The 23,707-nt window shown below is 40.5% G+C and overlaps 2 non-coding genes across 2 annotated transcripts; both read left to right on the top strand.

Annotated features, from left to right (window-relative positions):
• The first annotated feature begins 16,842 nt into the window (after positions 1-16,842).
• Positions 16,843-17,005, top strand: LOC126292368 (U1 spliceosomal RNA). The gene has a single exon (XR_007552104.1). It is a non-coding gene; the product is annotated as a U1 spliceosomal RNA (small nuclear RNA).
• Positions 17,006-22,391: 5,386 nt separating this feature from the next.
• On the top strand, positions 22,392-22,554 carry LOC126292365 (U1 spliceosomal RNA). The gene has a single exon (XR_007552102.1). It is a non-coding gene; the product is annotated as a U1 spliceosomal RNA (small nuclear RNA).
• The last annotated feature ends 1,153 nt before the right edge of the window (positions 22,555-23,707 follow it).

The raw sequence follows: 23,707 nt of genomic DNA, 5'->3' as shown, positions 1-23,707 counted from the left end.
ATACAATTGTGACTGAGAATCCTGTGACTCAGAAGTAGCCTATTGGTCCAGTGTAACTGCTGGGAGCAGAATGACACACACAAGTCTTAAACTGGTCTGTATGAACAAAATTCTAATGCTCTGCCTCTAGCGATCTGCAAGGTATTTGCAGATGCCTGCATTGTCCGGCCAAAGTGTATGACACAGACTCATCGTAAATGTCCAGGATACTGATACTGCACCTCATGCCAAGTCCGATCTTCAAGTTGACACAGCACAAAAGACACTCACTATAAAAAGTTATCTCACTTAGGCGAGCATGTCAGTTGTTTGGTGTCAGCGTGGGAAGTGCCGGTCATTGAGCTCTTTCTGTTGCCTTCTTCTCTCTGGAAAAACCCTGGGGCTGCTGCAATGCAGTGCCTGATGGAGAGAGAATCCACTCCTTCAGTCCACTTTGTTACCAGTCTCTGCATTGTCTGCTGAAGCAGAAGTGTGGCGAGTGCGCATACCACAAACCCAATAAATATTACTGGTGTTAACATTGGATATTTTCTAATTCTTTTAAGTGGCTAAATCCGCCCCCCCCCCCCCCCCCCCCCCCCACACACACACACACACACAACTTCACACCCCAATATGCACACAGAGAGAATGAGAGAAACAGAGAGTGAGATGGAGAGAGAGAGAGAAAGAGAGAGAGAGAGAGAGAGAGAGAGAGAGAGAGAGAGAGAGAGAGAGAGAGAGAGACTTAGAAACTATAATTTTTACAAGAATGCGGGGTACTGGTGAGATGGATATAGCGTGCGTATAGTGAAGTATAGTCTCAGAAAATGATTGCTACAGGTTTAGCATCATTTTACCAGTTAATATAGGCTGCTATTCATCCACATTGCTGACAGAAGAGAGGAAAATATCTTGACAGTGTATTAATTAGGGAATTGTAGGATACAATGATTTTTTGGATTGGAACGAAATACTCTGATACTTTAATGGAGGCGTAATTTGGAGACAGGTATAATGTGTACCACCAACAGCATGAGAAGCTGGTGAGTGGGTGTGGGAGATAGATTGATAAATCAAGTGAAAATGATATTACTACACTGTGGTGATGTATTTACTATGTTGAATATTCATGACAGATTTAAATTTTATGCTAAGCTGGGAGTCTGATTTGAATCTGTGTTTTTCAGTAACAGTATTCTTACTGGAGCACAATTCACTGTCTGATCTAAAGCTTCAATTACTACTTATTTCTGAATGATTTGATATTAAAAAGGTTATACTCAGACAATTTTCCCCATATAGTTGAATGCATAATTGAAGTGTGTGCAAGCAGCTAAGATGAAATGAGCATTTCCTATGAAAGACAGGGTCCCACTCTGGCACAGACACAAAGTGCAAATGGCAAAAAATGCCATAACATAATACCAGTATGCACTCGGAAGAGGTAAACTGACAAGTGTTCTGTATATATATATATATATATAGAACACTTGTCTCTGTTGCATTTCGAAATCTTCTCTATCGTCTTACTTTCTCTTTTCCTTTGTACAAGAAGTTTCACTTTGTACTCACAGAAAAACCCCAAAAGTGCCCCACTTGTGACAGATTACTTCCCGGGACTGGATCAGACCTTGAATGTGGCTCTCCAGCAGGGATACGACTTCCTAAAATCCTGCCCCGAAATGAGATCCATCCTTCATGAAATCCTCCCCACTCCACCAAGAGTGTCTTTCCGCCGTCCACCTAACCTTCGTAACCTCTTGGTTCACCCCTATGAAATCCCCAAACCACCTTCCCTACCCTCTGGCTCCTACCCTTGCAACCGCCCCCGGTGTAAAACCTCTCCTATGCACCCTCCCACCACCACCTACTCCAGTCCTGTAACCCGGAAGGTGTACACGATCAAAGGGAGAGCCACATGTGAAAGCACCCACGTGATTTACCAACTGACCTGCCTGCACTGTGACGCTTTCTATGTGGGAATGACCAGCAACAAACTGTCCATTCGCATGAATGGACACAGGCAGACAGTGTTTGTTGGTAATGACGATCACCCTGTGGCTAAACATGCCTTGATGCACGGCCAGCACATCTTGGCACAGTGTTACACCGTCCGAGTTATCTGGATACTTCCCACCAACACCAACCTATCTGAACTCCGGAGATGGGAACTCGCCCTTCAGTATATCCTCTCTTCTCGATATCCGCCAGGCCTCAACCTCCGCTAATTTCAAGTTGCCGCCGCTCATACCTCACCTGTCTTTCAACAACTTCTTTGCCTCTGTACTTCCGCCTCGACTGACATCTCTGCTCTTACTCTTTGCCTTTAAATATGTCTGCTTGTGTCTGTGTATGTGCGGATGGATATGTGTGTGTGTGTGTGCGAGTGTACACCTGTCCTTTTTTTCCCCTAAGGGAAGTCTTTCCGCTCCCGGGATTGGAATGACTCCTTACCCTCTCCCTTAAAACCCACATCCTTTCATTTTTCCCTCTCCTTCCCTCTTTCCTGACGAAGCAACTGCCAGTTGCGAAAGCTCGTAATTCTGTGTGTGTGTTTGTGTGTTTTGTTCATGTGCCTGTCTGCCGGCGTTTTCCCGCTTGGTAAGTCTTGGAATCTTTGTTTTTAATATATTTTTCCCATGTGGAAGTTTCTTTCTATTTTATATATATGATCTGACAGATAAAGTGAGCAGTTATGTGCAAATTTTTGCTGATGGGAAACTGTTGTTGTTGGGGTAGCAGCAGGAGGGTGGAGGATGACTTGGATAGAATTTCTGTTTGGTGTGATGAATGGCAGTTTGCTCTAAATATAGAAAAAATTGAATTAATGAAGATGAGTAAAAATACCACTCTGGTAACATTTGGATATAATGTCCGTGATGTGCTGCTTGACACTGTGAAATTGATTAAATATTTAGGAGTAAAGTTGCAAAGTGAAAGGAAATATAAGAAGCATGTAAATTTGGTTGTAGGGAAGGTGAGTGATAGACTTCAGTTTATTGGGAGAATTTTAGGAAAGATCACACATACAGAGCTCTCGTGCACCCCATTCTTGGGTACTGCTCGAGTGTTGGGGATTCCCATTAGAATGGTTTAAAGCAGCCATCGAAGCAATTCAGAAGTACGCTGCCGGATTTAATCAATACATGAATATTATGTAAATGCTTCAAAGGCTCGGATGGGAATCCTTGGACAGAAGATGATTTTTCGAACTGCTATTGATAAAGTTTGGAGAAGTGGTATTTGTGAAGACTGTAAATTGCCACCAACATGCATTTTGCATGTTGTTGTTGTGCTCTTCAGTCCAGAGACTGATTTGATGCAGCTCTCCATGCTACTCTATCCTGTGCAAGCTTCTTCATCTCCCAGTACCTACTGCAACTTACATCCTTCTGAATCTGTTTAATGTATTCATCTCTCGGTCTCCCTCTCCGATTTTTACCCTCCGTGCTGCCCTCCAATAGTAAATTGGTGATCCCTTCATGCCTCAGAACATGTCCTACCAACCGATCCCTTCTTCAAGTTGTTCCACAAATTCCTCTTCTCCCTGATTCTATTCAGTACCTCCTCATTAATTATGTTAAGTATTTGTTATCAGTAGCTAGGATGATTGCAGGTACTAGTAGATGGGAACAATGGCAGGAGGGTGTCCACAATGAGGAAATCAAAGAAAAACTGGGAATGAACTCTATAGATGTAGCAGTCAGGGCGAACAGGCTTAGATGGTGGGGTCATGTCACACGCATGGGAGAAGCAAGGTTACCCAAGAGACTCATGGGTTCAGCAGTAGAGGGTAGGAGGAGTCGGGGCAGACCAAGGAGAAGGTACCTGGATTCGGTTAAGAAAGATTTTGAAGTAATAGGTTTAACATCAGAAGAGGAACCAATGTTAGCACTGAATAGGGGATCATGGAGGAATTTTATACGGGGGCTATGCTCCAGACTGAACGATGAAAGGCATAATCAGTCTTAAATGATGATTATGATGATTATTTTATTTATTATTAATTCCTATTAGTTCCACATGTGTGATGCAATTGTTTCTTTATTTTTCTGTTCTGATTGTATATTCTGTGAAACAACAATTGTACTCTTCAGGTTTACTACTTTCAAAGAAATGAAGCAAAAGCATTTAGCGTTAGATAAGAGTGTTTTTTTGTAGCATTTTGTACATTATTTTGGCTTGTTTCCATTTGTCATTTGTAACCTAGCAATCCGTCTCCAAGTTGTAATAACTTTGTTATTTTATCTTGTCGCTGGCTGCATGATGACCATTCACATAAATACCAGAAGTCATTCATTCATTCACTGGTGCTCCCTCTTGGGGCAGCTATCCAGGCTGCAGGCTAGGAGCCCAACATCTCAGAAATTTGAAATAACTAAGTCTTTATTTTAAATAACCATAAAAATGGACATAATTATTTTGTATGGGCTTATCTGGCTGAATTCTTAAGTCACAAATTAAGTTAACATTCGCCTCTCAAACTCTGCTCTCACTCACATCAAATTCCCAGTGGTGCCCAGTCACATGCATCACACTGAACATTGACAAAATCTCTTAGAATAGTTAGAATTTTGAAGTGATTTCATCTTGGCAGAAAGCCAATTTCATCCGAACATTCCTCTAGCTAGATGAGGATTCCTGGGGCTCAAGAAATTCATTTACAGATAACCTGATTCATTAGCAAGATATTGTGGGAAACATATGAGGTGCCTTAAGATCTGTAGCCTTGTTATGTCTTAGAGTAAATTCAGAGATTGAATAAATAAATTGATTTAAAAAATACAAATCTATTTTTACAAAAAATACTTTTTTTAATTCAAAAAATATACAACTATTAGCTGGAAACAAATCTAATACAGAGGGGTCCAGAAAAATGTAGACACTCAGTTACAGTCGGGATTAATGGAACAAAAGACATATTGTTACAATTCTTGCAAGGGGGAAGGCTATTTTTTGTGTTCAAAGTTGCCCCCATCAGCAGCCAAACAACGTTGATGCGGCTGAATTGTTGACCAAACTATAGCTGTCAGTGTTGCTGTTGTGATAGCCACATATGTTCCCTCAGTGGTTTCTCATAGCTCATTCAGTGTAGCTGGCTTCTGTTGATTAACTTCATTCTTCAAGGTTCTCCATAGGTAGAAGGTCACGAGGTGTAAGGTCTGGAGACCTAGGTGGGTACTCAAACAACTCCTCTTTGGGCTATCCATCGTCCAGGCAGATTTTCATCCAAGTAGGCAATGACATCTCTGTGCCCTGTAGTGACAAAGAAGAATGGGTCAATCAAACAGCACAATGACTGACCACACCACACATGAACACCCAGTAGAGTAACATGTTTGTCCACGTGAGCCCAGTACATGTGGTTGTGGCAGTTTACAGTACTGTTCAGTTTGAATTGTGCTTCATCAGACCAAATAACCATCCCTGCAACCTGTTCATCCTCAAAAAGTATGCCTTCAAACCACTTTCAGTACTCCATCATTCAATCTGGGTCATCCTCGTTCATAGGGTGCAGCAAGTGTGGAATATGTATTTTACACTTTCCAGCATTCAGAACTGGCCGTACACTTGATCAGCTTACTCCACTTTCTTGTGCACCCTGCTTCGCAGACTTTTGCGGTGACCTAGTAAAATGTTTCAGCACAGTAGTGCTGGAAGCTGGAAATGTTGATGTTTTTTTGTTGACCAGACCTTTCCTTATGCACATCCTGAACAGTACTGTCAGCTTCAAATTTATCCTGAATATAAGAAATTATTGTACATGTTTCTGGCTCAGTTCTGTTGTACCTTTGTCCTTTTTTAGCACTTCCACTACTATTTCAATATGGCCTTCAGTTGGTCAAACAACAATCTTACTTCATTCATTACTGTATGGTATTGCACTGAAATCTGTTGAGAAAACAATGGACGATGCTACCCTGCAAAATTGCAATGATATATCGTTTTGTTCCAAAGATATTAAACATCAAAGAGTTTCTACATTTTACTGTTCCCCTCTGTATTTTCTCAATATCACCATTACAGCATTATGATGGATGTACACATCATTGTAGTAGAAAACACCCAACTGGTATGATGGGTGTATCTGTCATTAAAGGTGACAGCAACACCAAGATAAAGCTATCCTTCAATAAGATATTTCCTATATTTTCCCATGTAATTTGTTATTATGAACTGTCATAAAATATAAGCTACTCATAAAAAGAAAAATTATTCAGTGTCATCAGTTCACTGGTTCTCACTTCAGCTATTGCTCTAAAATGAAACATTATGTAACTTTAATAACATCATGTTTACATGAATAGTACACTGTGGTATTATGCAAACAAATCTTGAGAAGAAGAAAAAGGATTGCCAAATGTGAATTGTGTATAGCTTGTGGTGCCCTAAGGACAGTGATTAGTTTGTAATACATCTAGTGAATGGCAACTGGTTGCCTGCATAATCACTAAAGAAGGAGCTGAAATTGTTATCAATTTCATATTTCTTGTGTGTATTCCTGCACTACATGCTGATGCCATTAAATATGGAAACATTTTCCATTGTAAATGGATAAGAAACAGTCTTGACTGCAAAAACACTGAGTTCAATGGTAACCAGTTTTGCTTAGTATTTGACTGGCCTCAGACCCTTGTACCCTGATGATATGAGAGTCTGAGTACAGTCAAATACTCACCAAAACCACTTACCATTGATATAAGTGTTTTTGCATTTGAAACTGTAATCCATTTTCAAAGTACTTTGAGCCAGATCACTATTCCTCCACGAGAAAAGTTCTCAGAAATCACATTTTCCATTGCTTATTTGCTTCTTATTGTCGGGGTGATGGTTTCCTGACACAATTGCGCTGGTAATGGGGGGTTTGAGTGGAGTCCTTGACAGAATATTAAATGATTTGAATCATTTTGTATCAGTTCAAGAACACCTGCAATAATAAGGACTCCTGGAAAAAATTAGTTACTGCCATGAGACATGATGCAGATGCTGTGTACCACCACCTCTAGCCCTGGTAATGCAAGAGTCCACAAGTTTCTTCAGGTATGCCACGCCATTAATTGGTGATTAGATCTTACAGAGCTACCAAACTGCTGGGATGTTGATCACTGCACTTCACTCACTGAATTATATAGTCCCAGACACTTTCTTTGAGATTAATATTGGGTAATGTAGCGGACCAGTTGAAGTACAGTAGGGAACCAGAAAGTTTAAACAGTAATGTATACTTGCAGCCTAGAGGAAATGGCCCTTGTCGTGCTGAAAGAGAGGACTGTCCTCAGCATACTCGTTGTGAAGAGTTAGAAGGAATGTCAACATTTGTTCACCAATAAAGTTCAGATGAACATCCTGGTTCCTGTCCATGGTCATGCTACGAAAATGCTCTCCAAACATCAACCCCCTATCGGTTAAAGGGGCCTCATTGCCTCATTTGTTTACTCAACATCTTTCATCTTTTTCAATGAAGTAGAACAGTATCTTGACAAACCACACTATGCACCTCTAGTCAGTCCCTGCCCAGGTTCTATGTTGTTTGGTCTGTGGAAGGTATGCAGCTGTATGTGCTGTTGTGAGCAGTGATGTTTTGCAAGGTGCCTGGCTGCAAATGTCCATTGCATTCTGCTCTGTTCAGTGTTTGCTTGGGAACTTTTTAAGACAGGAGTTGCATTCACTGACTGCAGCACTTCCTTTCAGTCATGACCTTTTTATGGCCACTTTCTTGACATATGGCTGTGATACACCTTTCTTCGTAGCTCCTTCAGACAGTCTGCACTGATATTTTTAGTAACTGGTTACTTCGTTTGGAGTGTGGCCATGGGTACGTTCTAATATGATGGGACATTTCTGCCACTGAGTCACGCAATAGGCACCACTACACTCCATGACTTATGTCGACAGTAGAGAGTCACATTTTATTTGTTTATTCGAATCCAAGTAACACTAAAATGAAATATAATGAAAACCACAATCTAATATAGACAATTTCACACTTTATGAGTCCTGTGTAGAGTAACAAGAGTGGCATGGTTGTTTAGTCACTTCCTTCTTGCCTGGATCAAAACTACTCAGTGTTATAAGCCATGTTACATCGACCTGAGCCATGCCTACCCTTATCAAGTTCACTTCCTTAACATAATGCCAGCGTTTTGGCACAGAGCTAAGACACAAGGCTAGACTGGAGGGCTAAAGTTCGATAATTCAGATTTAGATTTTCTTTTGTTCCCCTTAACTGAGCTGGCCGGAGTGGCCAAGCAGTTCTAGGTAGTACAGTCTGGAACCGCGCAGCCGCTACGGTCGCAGATTCGAATCCTGCCTCTGGCATGGCTGTGTGTGATGTCCTTAGGTTAGTTAGGTTTAAGCAGTTCTAAGTTCTAGGGGGCTGATGACCTCAGTAGTTAAGTCCCATAGTGCTCAGAGCCATTTTGAACCTTATTATTGTAAATCCTGAGATGGCGCTCCTGAAAAGTGTCACCAATTTCCTTCCCCATACTTTCCCAATTAGAACTTCTACTCCATTTCTAATGGCCCCGTCAGTGACAGGATGTTCAATTCTAGTCAGAAAGCTAATTTAGTGCAAAAGGAGAGTGAGATATAATAGCCTGATTGAATCCAAAAGTGAAATGATTTGTGGAATACTGAACCAGCAATGACTGATTGTCATTGGAGACAGACGCCATGCATTAAGGCCTCACTGCTTCTCATTGTTAGTGATCATGAAGGTCAATGTTTTGCAGTACAAATATTCAGTCAATGAGGAGCTATCAAAATATAAAAGCCACTGCCTGTATGTATTCTCAGTTCCAAGGGATGGAATGTAAGCACATGAACTAATTCAAATGGGCTGAATAATTAAGGGGGTATGGTGGGGATGGGGGCTCCATAATGGCATCAAAAGAAAATATGTTCAATTAGTCGTGCATCAAGGCGGAGAGGAAACAGTATAGTCAGTTTCAAAGCAAAAGGATAAAACCGTCAAACACATTAACTTACTAATAAACATTTTCATCGTAAACATTTCTTAACTGAAGATACAGGGCAAAGATACAAAAGAAAATTCCGTAAATTATTATTCGAAGAGATGAGAACACCAAAATTGGAGGATTGCCAAGAGATGAAACAGTCCAGAAAGTAACTATTGCAACGACACTTCTCCATGCACAGCCGCCCTGTAATAATTACGGTACGATTCTTAGGTAACCAGGAAAACAAAACTACTTCTTTTTTAAATGATCCTGTAAGAGACAAGGGCCTATTCAGTTGAGTTAAATATTTTATTTCGTGATATTAGCGGAGGGGCATGGATACAATATCCTACAGTATTCAATGAAAATTTATTCTAGCTCAGAAACCCGACATTTGCTACAGTGTTTGCTATATTTACACGTTAAAAATACAGATACTAAGAACTTATTACGCGTTTTATTGATTGTTTCTAGTTCAATATGTGCTCAATGATGTAATACTCTTCTGCTTTTTTGTCACAATGTTGGACAACCTGACGGACGTCAGAACTTCGAAGAACAACAAACCAACTGTATGTATTGTTGACTTGGACAAAACGGAAGTGTCACAAGAGGTATGGTGTTAAGAATTGTTTCCTTGAAGGGAAGTAATTAGCGTGGATGAACATTCCTAAGACGTGATCTGTGTGGCTAAGGTACGTTCAAAAAATACTAAGATTTTTCTTTTTGTGGGATTACGGACATTACAGTTGCTGTAATCAGTAACACGTCATTTGGATGCATTCGATGCCCTTTTAATGAGCACGAAGCATTTAGGTCCACTATAAGTTTATATTTTCGATGAGTGTGTATATGGGGCTATTAGGAGCTGTAGGACAACAAAAAGGACGGTGATTTGGTATAAAAAGTATGGATTAAACCTTGTGAAAATTTCATGCCAGCTACTGAAGATTTGGTGTTGCAACATGCATGACGCAGCGAGAGTAGCTTCATATTTTGGCGTTACAAAGCCACTATTACTGAGTATTATTACCGTAACTGCTGAAATCTTAAGCTTCCGAACTCGCTTTAAGCATGGCACTGTGTTGACGTAAGGAAGGAAACCTTCAGACTGACGTCTTCAGTCAGTTCTGCAGGATGTTTCAGAAAAATGTCTCGTCTTGAAAGTTTTACAGAGTTAACAGCTCATGAAGCTGTGTGATAGATTTTCCGCAGTTTTTGTTGTAAGAAACATTTTGGATCACTGTTTATGTACCTAATAGTACGCTGTGTAACAACACAGTGTGTATAAAAAGTATTGTAGCCGTTATGTTTCAAATTTACTTGGGAACCAGTCACTTTAGATTAATAAGGTCATATACTGCAGATTCTAGATGCTGTGCTACTGTGGATGTGAAGCTTGATGAGAATAATTGGAACGTAACATAAAATAAAAATTTCAGCAGTAGTCCATGCCTGTATGTTTGTCGCATAACTAGTGCACAGAGACAACTAGGATTAACCACAAACGGAACTAGAAATACCCATGAACGAGTCTTTGGTTTTTCCTTTAGCAACAGTATATTATTATTTTTGTAATAACGGTAAGCAAAAGCAAGGAGACACTCGGCGCAATTGCTGAAGGGAACGCCCACTGTTATGCAAATGTTTTAAGAATTATAATAGGAAAGAGCTTTATAATTGTGATAACTTAATAATTTGTACGATATAAAATGGAAGTGCACACACTGTAGGTGATCTGTTAAAGACACTAAATCGAATAATAACTGAGAGCTATAACTACCGGTATCTGTTGGAAACGCCAGGAACTACCAAAGTAAAAAATACACATTCATTTTATCAAAATACAGCCAATTTAACTGAAAAATGGATAATTACCAAGAATGTTTGCTTATCGAAGCTGCAGGCTCCAAACGATAGATATCGAGCGTGTGATTTTAAATCGATCACACAACTGTTGTGATGTGATGTATAATAAATTAAAATATAATTTATGTCAGCAGTGAGTTGGAATGTCTGGTGGCGTAGACGTTTCTTCGGCTGATTGCCTGACGTGGAAGAATCTAATTCCTTGCTTATGTACTGCAGGGAATAGTTTGAATTTCTGTCGGAAATATGCACTACGCCCAATACCGGTTTTTGCAGTGAAGTCTGTCATGTAACAGTAATGAACGACATTATAGGCCTACCGATCGGTGGACCAAATACAGTTGTTGAAGTGGACGAGTCGCATATAGCAAGAAGGAATAACTGGGATGACCTTTAAAGAATGAAATCGAACATATTTGGGTATTCGGTGGCATAGAACGGGAGTCCCGGAAGTGCTTTGTGTAAGTGTATTCTCCAGAGACAAGGTAACTTTAGTAGTTTGATAAAGCACTTTATACTGCTTGGTAGCAAAGCGATTACAGACGGCTTTCAATCCTACAAGACACTAAAAACAATTAGTCAATCACGAGTTCGTGAACCATTGTTTAGAGTTCGTGTCTACCGATGAACCCAGTGTCCTCACGCAGAAAATCGAGAGGCTGTGGAAATCAGTGAAATTTTCCATTAAAAGGGAAGGGCGTCCAGGAGAAAGAGATCAACTCTACTTGTTTCAGTATGTGTGCCAGTATTTCCATAAGTTGTGCGTCTACCCAGGTTATGGCAAAAAAGAAATGCTTCTGGTAGCATACACATCAAATGGACTTTTTCTATGACGAGTGAAATAAGGCATTTCCTTTGTAACTACAAGTTTTTTAGTCAACGTTCTTTTTATCATTGCTATAGTGACCAATGTAAATACCACTCGTAACTCCCGCCACCACAGTCGCAGTCAAGTGATCTATTTAAAATCGCGCCTTCGATATCTGTCGTTTCGGGCGCGCGGCTTTGATAGGCTAACATTCTTGGAAACAACCGATAAAAGCACGCAATTAAACGAAAGAGTCGAAACCATTACACAAAAAAGGTTTAGTGAAGCTGGGGATACAACCCGTCGGCTTTGACCGATGGCGTCATACACTACTCATAGATAGTAATGTTTTCACTTCGAGCCATAGATAATAAAACAGTTCTGTGTTGCGGATAAGCGCTATCATTGTACATTAGAATAATGGAATGTGATTTTAAAAGAGACCGCTACATATTGCTGAAAATATTCTTCGTGTGCATTTATTAAATTAATTGGTTGTTTCTAATTCATTCGGTACTTAATTTCATTCTTAGTGATATTGAGGTAATATGGACTGTTAGTTTCTTATTTTAGACCAATTTTTAGAATCTCATTTTCGTTTGTAGGTATGAATTTATCTGTTCCGATGAACCTTGTTGATTTACGAGAGGCTATGGGTGAAAACATGTTGGCCACGATTTGTTTTTTGCAGATGTGAGTGCGGCGAACATATGCGCCCCACAAGTGTCTCTCGTCGCCGTACTCACGACTTACTCGTATGGCGCCGCAGCAGAGATAGGTTGTGGCGATCCAGTAGAAAGGGACATGTTTCGAAATATCTAAGCTCGCCTTGAGAGACATTATGAAAATCACTTACTGTTGGTTTTCGAGATATCCTGTGTGGCTGTGTGTGCATGAATGTCGTGTGAGTAAGCGTACATTTGTGGATTGGTATTCTTTTTGTAGGGAAGTGTGTTTGGAGTACATGAAATATAGGGGGCCGGGTGTTGTGGTCGATATTGACGAATCACATTTTGGCAAAAGGAAGAACAACAGGGGGGGGGGGGGGGGAACCTACGGTGGGATTATGGGTTTGGGGGGGCTGTAGTTTCAGGTCAGGAGTGTGACAATCTAGTGTTCAACGTAATACCCAATCGAAGGAAGAAAGTTTTGGTCAGTTTCATTGAAGATGACGTTGCAGAGGGTTCCATTGTAATTTCAGACGGGTTTTCTTCATATAGGGATTTAGGGGAAAGGGGTTATCAGCATCTCGTAGTAAATCACAATATTGAGTTAAGATCATACCCACAGGGGCTTGCACGTATAGCATAGAGTGTTACTGGTCAGCTGTGAAATCTCTTGTAGGGAAAGGGAAACGCCAGATTTCCAAATTTCAAAGTCACCTAGACGAATATTCAAGGACACATAGCATTCCCCAAACATTTTGCCGGTTTAAATGTTTTATTAAACATATTGGGCAAATGTACTGTCCGAATTATGTTAGCTAATTTCACATTAGGATTGTTGTGTGTGTGTGTGTGTGAGAGAGAGAGAGAGAGAGAGATTGAGAGAGAGTTTTCGTAATGTTGTGTTCGTTGTGTATGTGGGTATGTGATATTTAAATGTCTTTCTAGGCGCGCTTCGGTTCTTTTAGGAATTTCCCGTCTGGTAAGTTCACTTTTCCATGTTCATCTTTTACTACAATTGACTATTTTGATCTATTTCATTGTTGTCTTACACCAATACGTATGGTTTCATGTAGTCGAGTACGTAATAGAAACTTCGCAGCTGTCGTTCTTTCGTTTCCGAGCAATAGTACATGTACGATTTTTTCGAATCTGTACTAGCAGTACTGAAGGCGAAACGGCCGACAGAACTGAAATTTGTATCCCGTCCTTCAGTTGACCTTTACAGTAACAGTACGTATTCGAAAAGAACTACATATGTAATACTGATGAAATTTACCAGTGTATGTCAACTGGAGAGCAGGATACAAATGTTGTGTATAGCTACATAGCTCAAGTAAAGAATGGGATACTATTAGCATCGAAGGCGGAAAAAAACTGTACCCCATAGTGAAGTACGGGATACAAGTTGCGTAATTGTCGTCTTGCCTCTTCGCGTAGTTCAACTGCTACAGGTTGCTAATGTGACGTACATCCATTTCCACGTTTTCGTTAGCGGTGTACATATATAGAGGTCAACGGAATTATGGGATACAAGTATTATGTACGTAGCTCGTTCTGCCCTCGGTAGTACTAATATCTACTAAGAACAGACTGTTAGTGATAGCGGAGGCGAAATAAACAACACGTGTAAAAGATGTATCCCGTGCTTCATTTAGGGTTTAGTAAACCAGGGGATACATAGTTCAGCTGAACAACAGGACACTAATGCTAGTGAAAACGAAGAAATCGACGTACGCCAAACTTGTATCCCGTACTGCACTTACGCAATACAGTGCGAACGAGGTTCGAGGTACATTTCATATATATGTGACGTGATGTATTCTATGCTACCAATATTTTCCATCAATTTTTTTCCCATTCATTTTCCAGAGAAATAATACGATACAAACACGCGATATCCTTAACGTGAAAATACTACTGACTTTTGTGTATGTCAACTATATTTTTCGTCTCTCGTATTCTTTGTTTCTGAACAGTCTGGTCAGCTCTTTCATCTGTGTAATAAATGCTCTCTGGCCAATTCTGACGTCATTGGTCAATGGCGACGGGTTGTATCCCCTGCTTCAAATGGTTCAAATGGCTCTGAGCACTATGGGACTCAACTGCAGTGGTCATCAGTCCCCTAGAACTTAGAACTACTTAAACCTAACTAACCTAAGGACGTCACACACATCCATGCCCGAGGCAGGATTCGAACCTGCGACCGTAGCAGTCGCACGGTTCCGGACTGCGCGCCTAGAACCGCGAGACCACCGCGGCCGGCTCCCCTGCTTCACTAGACCCCACAGAAAGGTAAAATAGAAGTACTCTTATAGGCGTAGCTACTTTCCCAAAGTCTGCAAACGTTGATAAAATGAAATAATAGCTCCCATGATTCTCAAAAATATTGGCTTGAGAATAACCGTAGTTCAAATTATACCCAGAAACAGCGAAATATTTCTAATAAATATTCCCTCGAAAATCGTGTCATATTCGGAACTAAGTCAAACAAGCATCACAACGAGCAAAATGATAACATTAAATCGTTAGTGTGCTGTCAGCCAGTGACAATACTCGTACATAAATAATATCAGCTGCAGTTTTATACTAACAACTCTTATTTAACCATATAGTCCAAACTTTCGTCAAAATAGTAAATACAAGTAGGATATTGCGAAGAGCATCATATATCGCCACATAGATACAGATCAACCAGACACCGTAAATTCACGTTGGTATTCAATTCCTTCGACATCTCAACGAAATTTGCACATGACACTTAACACCCGTGTTGTTGAACATAACAGGAATTGCCGTCTGGGTCACACGGATAAATCGGCCGTAGCAGAACATGTTTACGAGGGAGGTAATCACGAAATAAAATTCTGCGAAGAGCGTCGTATCTAAAACTTCGCTTTATTATATGCGCATGTATAGAGAGGTCATCGGGGTTGATAAACACAGTAACAGTTTTAACAGAATAGGTGAGGGTATTAAACTGGGTAAAGTTTGGGTAATCAGCGTTGCACCGTAGGCGTGACGATCGATTACTTTCAGTCGAGAATGTTGTTATTAGCAGACAATCTTGCCGTTCACTGCTCTCATACTGGTGAGATACTGCCACCTGATTCTTTCCACATTGTAATTTGCTTGTCCCGCGACTAATTATGTTAGGAGCGACAGTGCTTTATCAACAATCCCGCCTCTTTTTTAAAATATATGTATATTATCGTCCGCTCACCATAAAGTATTTTCTTTTTAGATGCGTGCAAATTTTAAAGAATGGGGCACTTCTTTACCATTCGCTCACTATAATATTAATGATATTCTCTGAATAGTAACTTTTGACTAGGAGTGATGGGTATGATTATGTTCTTTTAACATTGATAGTATATTTTAGACATTCCTTTACTAATTTGTCCGCAGCTCGTGGTCTAGAGGCTACCGTTGCTGTCTCTGGATAATGGGGTCCCAGTTTCGATTCCCGGCCGGTTGGAGATCTTCTCTGCCCAGGGACTGGGTGTTCGTGTTGCCCTCGTCATTCCATCGTCATCATTCACGGCAATGGATAGATTGGACTGAAGAAAAAAATTGCACGTAAAACTTGATACTTTGTACGGGCGCTGATGACCGCGCAGTTGAGCGCCCCACAACCCAAGCATCATCCTTTACTAATTGTAATATCCGCAAAAAATGGTGACACTGTTCATAGCTTTTTACCACGTATACTTCACTTCCTCATGTGGCTTAAATCCGCGAAACCGGACGTCTTTTAATAAACAACAATTTTACCAGCTGTGAGCGGAGTTCACCCTAACATCATGCCTTACCTATGTTCAGCATATCTCTGTGACATGTTGACGTAGTACGCTGTAAAAGTCTGTACCAGACGTACGTGTTTCATGATTTGTATTCTACATTGGCTTAACTCAGAAGTTCTTCGTGACGGCCTGGCAGACGTACAGTTGGCCGAATGTAACTTAGTACTGTTAAATGTTATTCAGACTAATTTTCCGTGTATTTTATATCAACAGCATGTGCTCTATTTCGTACAGTAATAACAGCAAAGTGTGCGGTATTTGCTACAGTACAGCGTGAGACAGATACGATTCTTCCATTACAAACCTCTCATAAATTAGGTACGATGCTTCCATTACGAACCTCTCAGAAATTTTCGTACCAGCTGAAAAGTATACACACAACAGCGTAGAGCTAACGCGCGAGAGAGAAGAGAGAGCGAGAAGCGCGTGTTTAATGCGGTAGAGGGGGTTGGGGGGAACAAGGCGCATGTGCAGTATCCGCAATGTGGGTGACATCTACCGACGCTACACAGAGTTCGGTGGTCCAATTCGACTCTACGTGGCACGGCCAAGATCACTATTTTTGTCAAATGGAGCCAACTGTCCTTTCGGAACACGATAAAGTGGTATCTTAGGATTACCAATGCTGTTCTCTCTCGTTTTGGGAAGTGCGTGTATGGCGGGATAGATCACATATAATGTGAACATCGACATGCGCTCGATTCGTGTGACGTTCACTGTATGAGATAAAGCATCGGAGTTTTGAATGTAAAGGCATACTTACCTGGCACAGGGGATACCGTGATCACGAAGGCGGTTCCTCCAGGACGAGGCTCTTCCATTGCACTTCGGTTGGGCTGACCCCTGCGATTACCCCTAATGTGGGTAACTCGGGTGCATAATTTTTGGTAGTCGGGACTGCGTTCGCGCAGACCCGGTCGCATTATAAATGAAACACAGTTGTTGATTAATAATATTCGGTATTACAATATTTGAGAATATTTCACACATATGTTTTGTAGTATTCAACTCTTCAGAGTTGTTGCAGGCACATGCACTGTTACTTTGTCTTTAGGGTTTTAGTGTGCTACAGAATCCTTTAGTCCAGCATTTGGTTTGCACCGAAATTTCTGGTCGTAACAGGATACTGCTGTATGGGAGCTGTAACACCTGATCAGTTCAGAACGGCGTTACACAAAAATGACGTTTTTCATTTCACGCAGCCTGGGACTCACTTTGCTCTCACCAGAATGGAAACTGTTCTCATTCATCGGCTGCCGCTAAACTAAATAAGGCGAGGGTAAATATCAAAAAAGGTACATTCCTCAGTGTAACCTCTTTCCATAGTTGTATACGTGGCCAAGATTTCAGTTGTTTCTTTCCATCGGACAGTAGATTATGCCAAATGTTTCAAAATAAGTGATTGCTTCCTTACTCGGTAAAAAAATTATCCCCACTAAACAATTTTTCCAACTTTTGAAACACGAGTAAATTAATTGACTCCAAAGCAGGTGAAGCCGAACAAGAAAAGTTCGAGTCCAAACGGAATCAGTTGAGTGCTTTGGAGGACGAAGCTCTGGAGAAATAAAAGCTCTAGTCATGACTGTAGTTTTGTCTGACGAATCTTAATCAGAATCACATCCTAGCAGTCCCCAAAAAGTAGCAGCCATCACATTTCCACATGACGAAACTGCCTTATTGTTTTATAGTACTCTTATATCTCTGGTCATTGTTTTTGTTGCTAAGAATAAGATATGCAATGATGGGTTAATGTGTTTGCCACAAATTTGCGCCTAAAGTCATCAATTGTGTGCATGAACATCGGTTCAAAATCTTGTGCCCTACGCCTCCTTGGCCAAAAGCCAATATTCAGAGTGTCTGTGTTTATTTAACGAAGTAAATACGGGAAATGTTCAAGGGCTGCCATTAACGACATTGTACATATTCTTGTTCTCACGACAAACTTCTTCACTTTGGATGGGCTATTATTTGACTTCAAGGAAGTTAACAACAGACCTATAACTACCTGGGCGAAATGTATGAAGCAACATTGTCCAGGCAATTTCGTTATTCTCGGAGTGTCGTTGGTTGGTATGTAAATGTAAAGCAAAACTACTACAATGCATGGAAACGTGGAATGCGACGACACTTCTCAGATGGAGTGTGGTATAAATACAAGTGACAAAGTTTTCAGTTGTTTTAGAGTGATTGTTATCTACTGTGACGTGACTGGCAGTGTTTGAAATAGATGCTGTATTCTAACATAACATTTTGGTTTTTCTTTGTCAACAGTACCCAGTGGCAATTGGCCATGAACGTTATTGTCCGGTCATTGTCTTAAGAAATTTCCATTCCATGTGAAGTATACAAGAATTCACTAAGCTATTTGGTCACCGTAAATACCCAGCCATTAACTTTGTTGCATAGACGAATAGAGGAGTAATGCGTGACGAGATTACTGTCCCCGAAACAGCGAATGAGATTACTGTCCCGAAAACTGCGCCGTTATTTCCTATTACTTCAATGCCCGTAACATACATGGGGTGTCCCAAGAGTAGGGTGACCAAACGTCCCGGAAAACCGGGATTGTCCCGGTTTTCATCCCTGTGTTCCGGTGTCTCAAAAATTTGTTTCGGAACGCTCAAAAGTCCCGGAATTCAGTTTTTAAATGCATTTCGTGGAACTTTCTCAAATTTTTGGGATTTCGCTATATTAAAGCAAATACAACACAAGAAATTAATATATTTTCGCTTATTTGTCTAAAACCTCCATTGTCCCATACTAGTAATCACAGTATCAGTATTGATACACTCAGGCAATAATTTACTTTGAGCGGTACTTTGGCCAGCAAGTAGTAAGTTGTATTATTGTAACATAGCTATAAAACCGTCCGATTGTCGCGCCACTTACTCACACACTCATTGTCAGAACAGTGTAATAGTTGATGTTTTGTCAGACAAACTGCAATAGCTTTTTCCCATATTATTGGTATTATTACTGCAGTACTGTGAAACGCAATGCCGAAACTTGCCTGCGAGTTCAGTGACTATTATTCCAAGAAATGAAATTTCATTAAGAAAGGTCATTTTGATTACGAAGCAGAGTGTTCCGTATGTAACTGTTTCATTAGTATAAGTCATGGTGGACGTTACGACATAGTGATCCACATCAGGTCAAAGAAACACATTAACAGATACAGTGCACCGAGCTGCAGTAAAACTACAAAACTATTTTGTGAAACATTAGTCAAGTGAAGAGACGAAAGTTCGAGCAGCCGAGGTTACACTAGCCTACCACACGGTAAAACATCACCAAACTTACAGATCTAGTGATTGTACTAATAAGCTTAACAGCATTATGTTTGATGTTTCTTCCATTGCAAAAAAGTTTAGTTCAGCAAGAACTAAAGTGTCAGCCTTAGTGAAAGGAGTTATTGCTCCCCAGAGTGTAAAGGAAAGCCTTGAATACATCAAAAAGTCTTCTTTCTACGGGATATCCACTGATGCCAGTAATCATAAGGTCACTAAAATATTTGCGTTTGTTGTTCGGTTTTTCGATATTAATCAGGAAATTCAGACCAAACTTTTGAAGGTGAGTTCCCTACCTAATGAAACATCTTACGAAATTTCAAGATTTTGTATGAATACTATCGAAATGTTTGATGTTGAGAAAAATAAATGTGTGGCATTTTGTGGAGACATCACCAACACAAACTTTGGTGTTTTAAAAAGACAAGACAAATACAACGTATTTACCAAATTAAAGGCAACATTGCATGAAAACATTGAAGGCATAGGGTGCCCTGCACATGTTTTATACAATAGCGTGCAGACATCTGCTGACAGTTAAAGCTGTGATGTTGAAACTATCGTCATGAAGGTATACTCACACTTTTACATATATACTGTTAGAACAGAGAGGCTTAAGGAATTCTGTGATTATGTGGGAACTGAATATATGAATGTAATGCGTCACTCGAAAACTCGCTGATTATCACTGTTTCCAGCAGATGAAAGAGTAATCCGCCTGTTTGAACAGTTAAAAGATTTTTTCCTAAATGAAAACAAAGCCCCCAAAATATTGGTTCAGTTTTTCACCAACCCTTTAAGTGAAGCCTACTAATGGTTCATTCACAGTCAGCTTAGCACTTTGCAGCATGGGATAAAGGAAATTGAGAGAAGCATGAAAAGTGTAATAGAGGTAAATGATGTTTTGAAAAATACTCTGGAAACTGTTACTAGGAGGAGAGAACAGCAGTTCATTTCTTTTAATGTTAAATCTGTCCTTAAAAGAGCAGAAGTATCAGAAGGAGCGGAAAGGAGTTTTAGAGAAGAAGTTAACAAGTTTTATGACACTTGTGTAGAATATCTCAGCAAGTGGAGCACCTCAAATTACCCTCATCGCCGGTGTTTGATTGGATATTACTGAAGAGAGTGCCAACATGGGAAAGTGTTAAAGAGACAGTTTCTTATTTGAAGAGTAAAGGGATTGAAATCGATGATTCCATTCTCTTTGATCAGTTCGGCATACTGACAAATTTTGTTGAAGAAAGTCAAGTGGGTGAGGGTTTTTTTTTTTCAGCATTAGTCTGAGTTGGTAATAATTGCAAGGTATTTATTTGCAATCCCAGCCCATAATGCCAACGTTAAAAGAATATTTTCGTTCATAAATATCCAGTGGACTGATGAAATAAACAGAATGGAGGTGGACTCTCTTGTCTTGAAGCAATCCTGCAGATCCTGTACAACTACAAAATGGATTGTGCCGAGTTTTATCACTGTGTCTCAAAGAACAAAGACATAATCAAGAAGGCGGGAGACAGTGAAAAATACCCTTTTCTCCAAGGACAGCCAATTCCATCTACAAGAGCTCAGTAATATTAAAGCTCATGTTAATATTAATTGATTAAAAGTTGAATGGCTGTAAATTTTTTGCCGGCCGGTGTGGCCGAGCGGTTCTAGGCGCTTCAGTCAGGAACCGCGCGTCCTCAACGGTAGCAGGTTCGAATCCTGCCTCGGACATGGATGTGTGTGATGTCCTTAGGTTAGTTAGGTTTAAGTAGTTCTAAGTTCTAGGGGACTGATGACCTCAGAAGTTAAGTCCCATAGTGCTTAGAGACATTTGAATCAATTTTTTGTAAAATCGTAATACATTTCTTTATTACTGTATCCGTTTATTAAATGTCATTAATTATACAGATAATCTAGATTATATCAAACTTTTGTATCCTCTTATTAGTTATAATAATTGGGTTAACAAAATCTATCAACAAAACATTAATATTTAAAATTAAGAAACCTGGGTACATGTGGAATGAGGTGTCCATTGAATGTGTCCCGGTTTTCACCGAAAATAATTTGGTCACCCTATCCGAGCGAAATGGTCAGTATTCATCGATATGATAGCAACATTCGAACCTACAAAGTATGTTTCAAAAAAACTCATGACGCTGAACTGTATTAACTGGCTTTTGTTAGTACTACCGGTTTCGGTCATAATCCATTAACCTCGTTCATAGCATTTACAAGTGCAGCAATTGACCTGTTAATATTAGTTGACAACAAATAGCAAATATAGTATAGTAAACATGGATTGTACATTGCATACCTTAAGAGATTTGTTTCACATTAGTTAAAATGAACAAGTGCTCGTGACACTTAAGGTATGCACTTTTGAGCCCATGTTTATTGGAAATTTTTCCCTGTTTTGGTCTATACTATCACCTTTCAAAATAGCTTGCTGCAGAAGAGATTTGTTTCTAGTATCGAAAATGAACAAGTGCTCATAGCTACTAACGTATGCGCTTTAGTGCCCATGTTTGCTAGACTTCTGCTTCTAACGATCGTTCTTGTCACATCCCTGAATAATGACCTTTCCTCCTGGACTCAGTCTCTATATGGTGCGTTTATATTGTATAGTTTTGAGTTTTTGTGTATCAAAGCATAGCGACCCTCTCTTTAGTCTTTCCTGACCGCCTGAAGAACGCACGTATACACACACGAGAGAGAGAGATGGGAGGGGAGGGGGGCGAACTAACTGCGCATGTGCATGCTCCGCGACTCGGGTGACATCTATCGCCGCCGCACGGAGTTTGGTGGTCCAATTAGACTGAATTTGTGGAGGTGTCAGAACTGATCTTGTCAAGTGTATCCTGTGCTTTCGAAACACAAAGGAGTAGTATCGTAGGACTACCGATGTAGGTCTGCCTCGTTTCAGGCAGTGTGTATTGTGGAATAAATCACACGTAATATGAATAACGATATGCACTCGCTTTATGTGATGCGCACCGTATGCCATAAAGGAGCGAATATTTGGGCCGAAAGGCATACTTACCTGGCACAGGGGATACCGTGATCATGAAGGCGGTTCCTCCAGGACGAGGCTCTTCCATTGCACTTCGGTTGGGCTGACCCCTGCGATTACCCCTAATGTGGGTAACTCGGGTGCATAATTTTTGGTAGTCGGGACTGCGTTCGCGCAGACCCGGTGCAATACTTATTTAAACACAGTATGCCTACTTCATACGTTATTCCCATTTCACGTATTCTTGTTATTGAGGAAGTAGCTGTAATTGGTTCAAATGGCTCTGAGCACTATGCGACTTAACATCTGAGGTCATCAGTCGCCTAGAACTTAGAACTAATTAAACCTAACTAACCTAAGGACACCACACACATCCATGCCCGAGGCAGGATTCGAACCTGCGACCGTAGCAGTCGCGCGGTTCCTGACTGCGCGCCTAGAACCGCTAGACCTAGCTGTAATTAATTGATCCAATCAAAACATCGTAGATGGTTTCCAATCGATTTTATTGGAGTTTGATTTGTAGCCGTTTTTGTATTTGCCAGCAGTACTTGCCGTTTGCAAATGTTATATATGTATTCGCTTTTGTACTTCACCACGGGCTTTGGATTTCGGCAGTTAGCAGTCGCCCAGTTTAATTTCCTTCGCTCTTATATAGTCGATATCCGGGCTTGTAATGTTTTTGCCCCAACATTTCGTGTGTATTGCAAATGAAGTCATTGTAGGATTCAGCTGCGAATAGGTGAACTCTATCACCTGATCAGTTCGAAAACAACGTTAAACAAAGTTGATAGAGGTGTTTATTAATTCCAAGTTCTGTGCCCCCCCTTGTCCCCTCTAGATTGGAAAATGCCTAGCGTCGTTGCCACGGCTCAACTAAAGCGACGAAGGAATCTAGTAAGTCGGATAAAAACGCGGTATAACTTTTTCTGTTTTAAATGCAATAATACGTGTACGCACTTATATTGCTAAAGCTTGCGAGACAGTTTAAATTTGCGATATTTCGATAAACTTCCAGGCGCTCCATTTACCTTATGACCGCCTGTCCGAAGTATCGCAGGCCGGTCACGGAAGTCGCGCCTGCCTGTCGAATAGGTCGCGTGACTGCACTATGCCCTCCACCCTTTTTGGGGTCTTAGCCTGGTGGCCTTATATGCGCCTTCTCGGCCAGTGTCATTCCAGCAGTGAACAGGCATCACAACATTATCAGTGAAGTTTGCGAACGCAACAGTGGCTAGAGCGAATTATTCAATTTCACAACAAGTGTTTACTTATGATTCGTATGTGTGTACAGAATCCACTCGTACTGTTCGGAGATTGTTTGAACAGAAGTTTCCT

Source organism: Schistocerca gregaria, chromosome 9 (assembly GCF_023897955.1).
Source record: "Schistocerca gregaria isolate iqSchGreg1 chromosome 9, iqSchGreg1.2, whole genome shotgun sequence".
In the NCBI taxonomy this organism is placed as follows: domain Eukaryota; kingdom Metazoa; phylum Arthropoda; class Insecta; order Orthoptera; family Acrididae; genus Schistocerca; species Schistocerca gregaria.
Note: the sequence above shows the minus strand (reverse complement) of the source record. Positions and strands in the feature narration are given on the sequence as shown.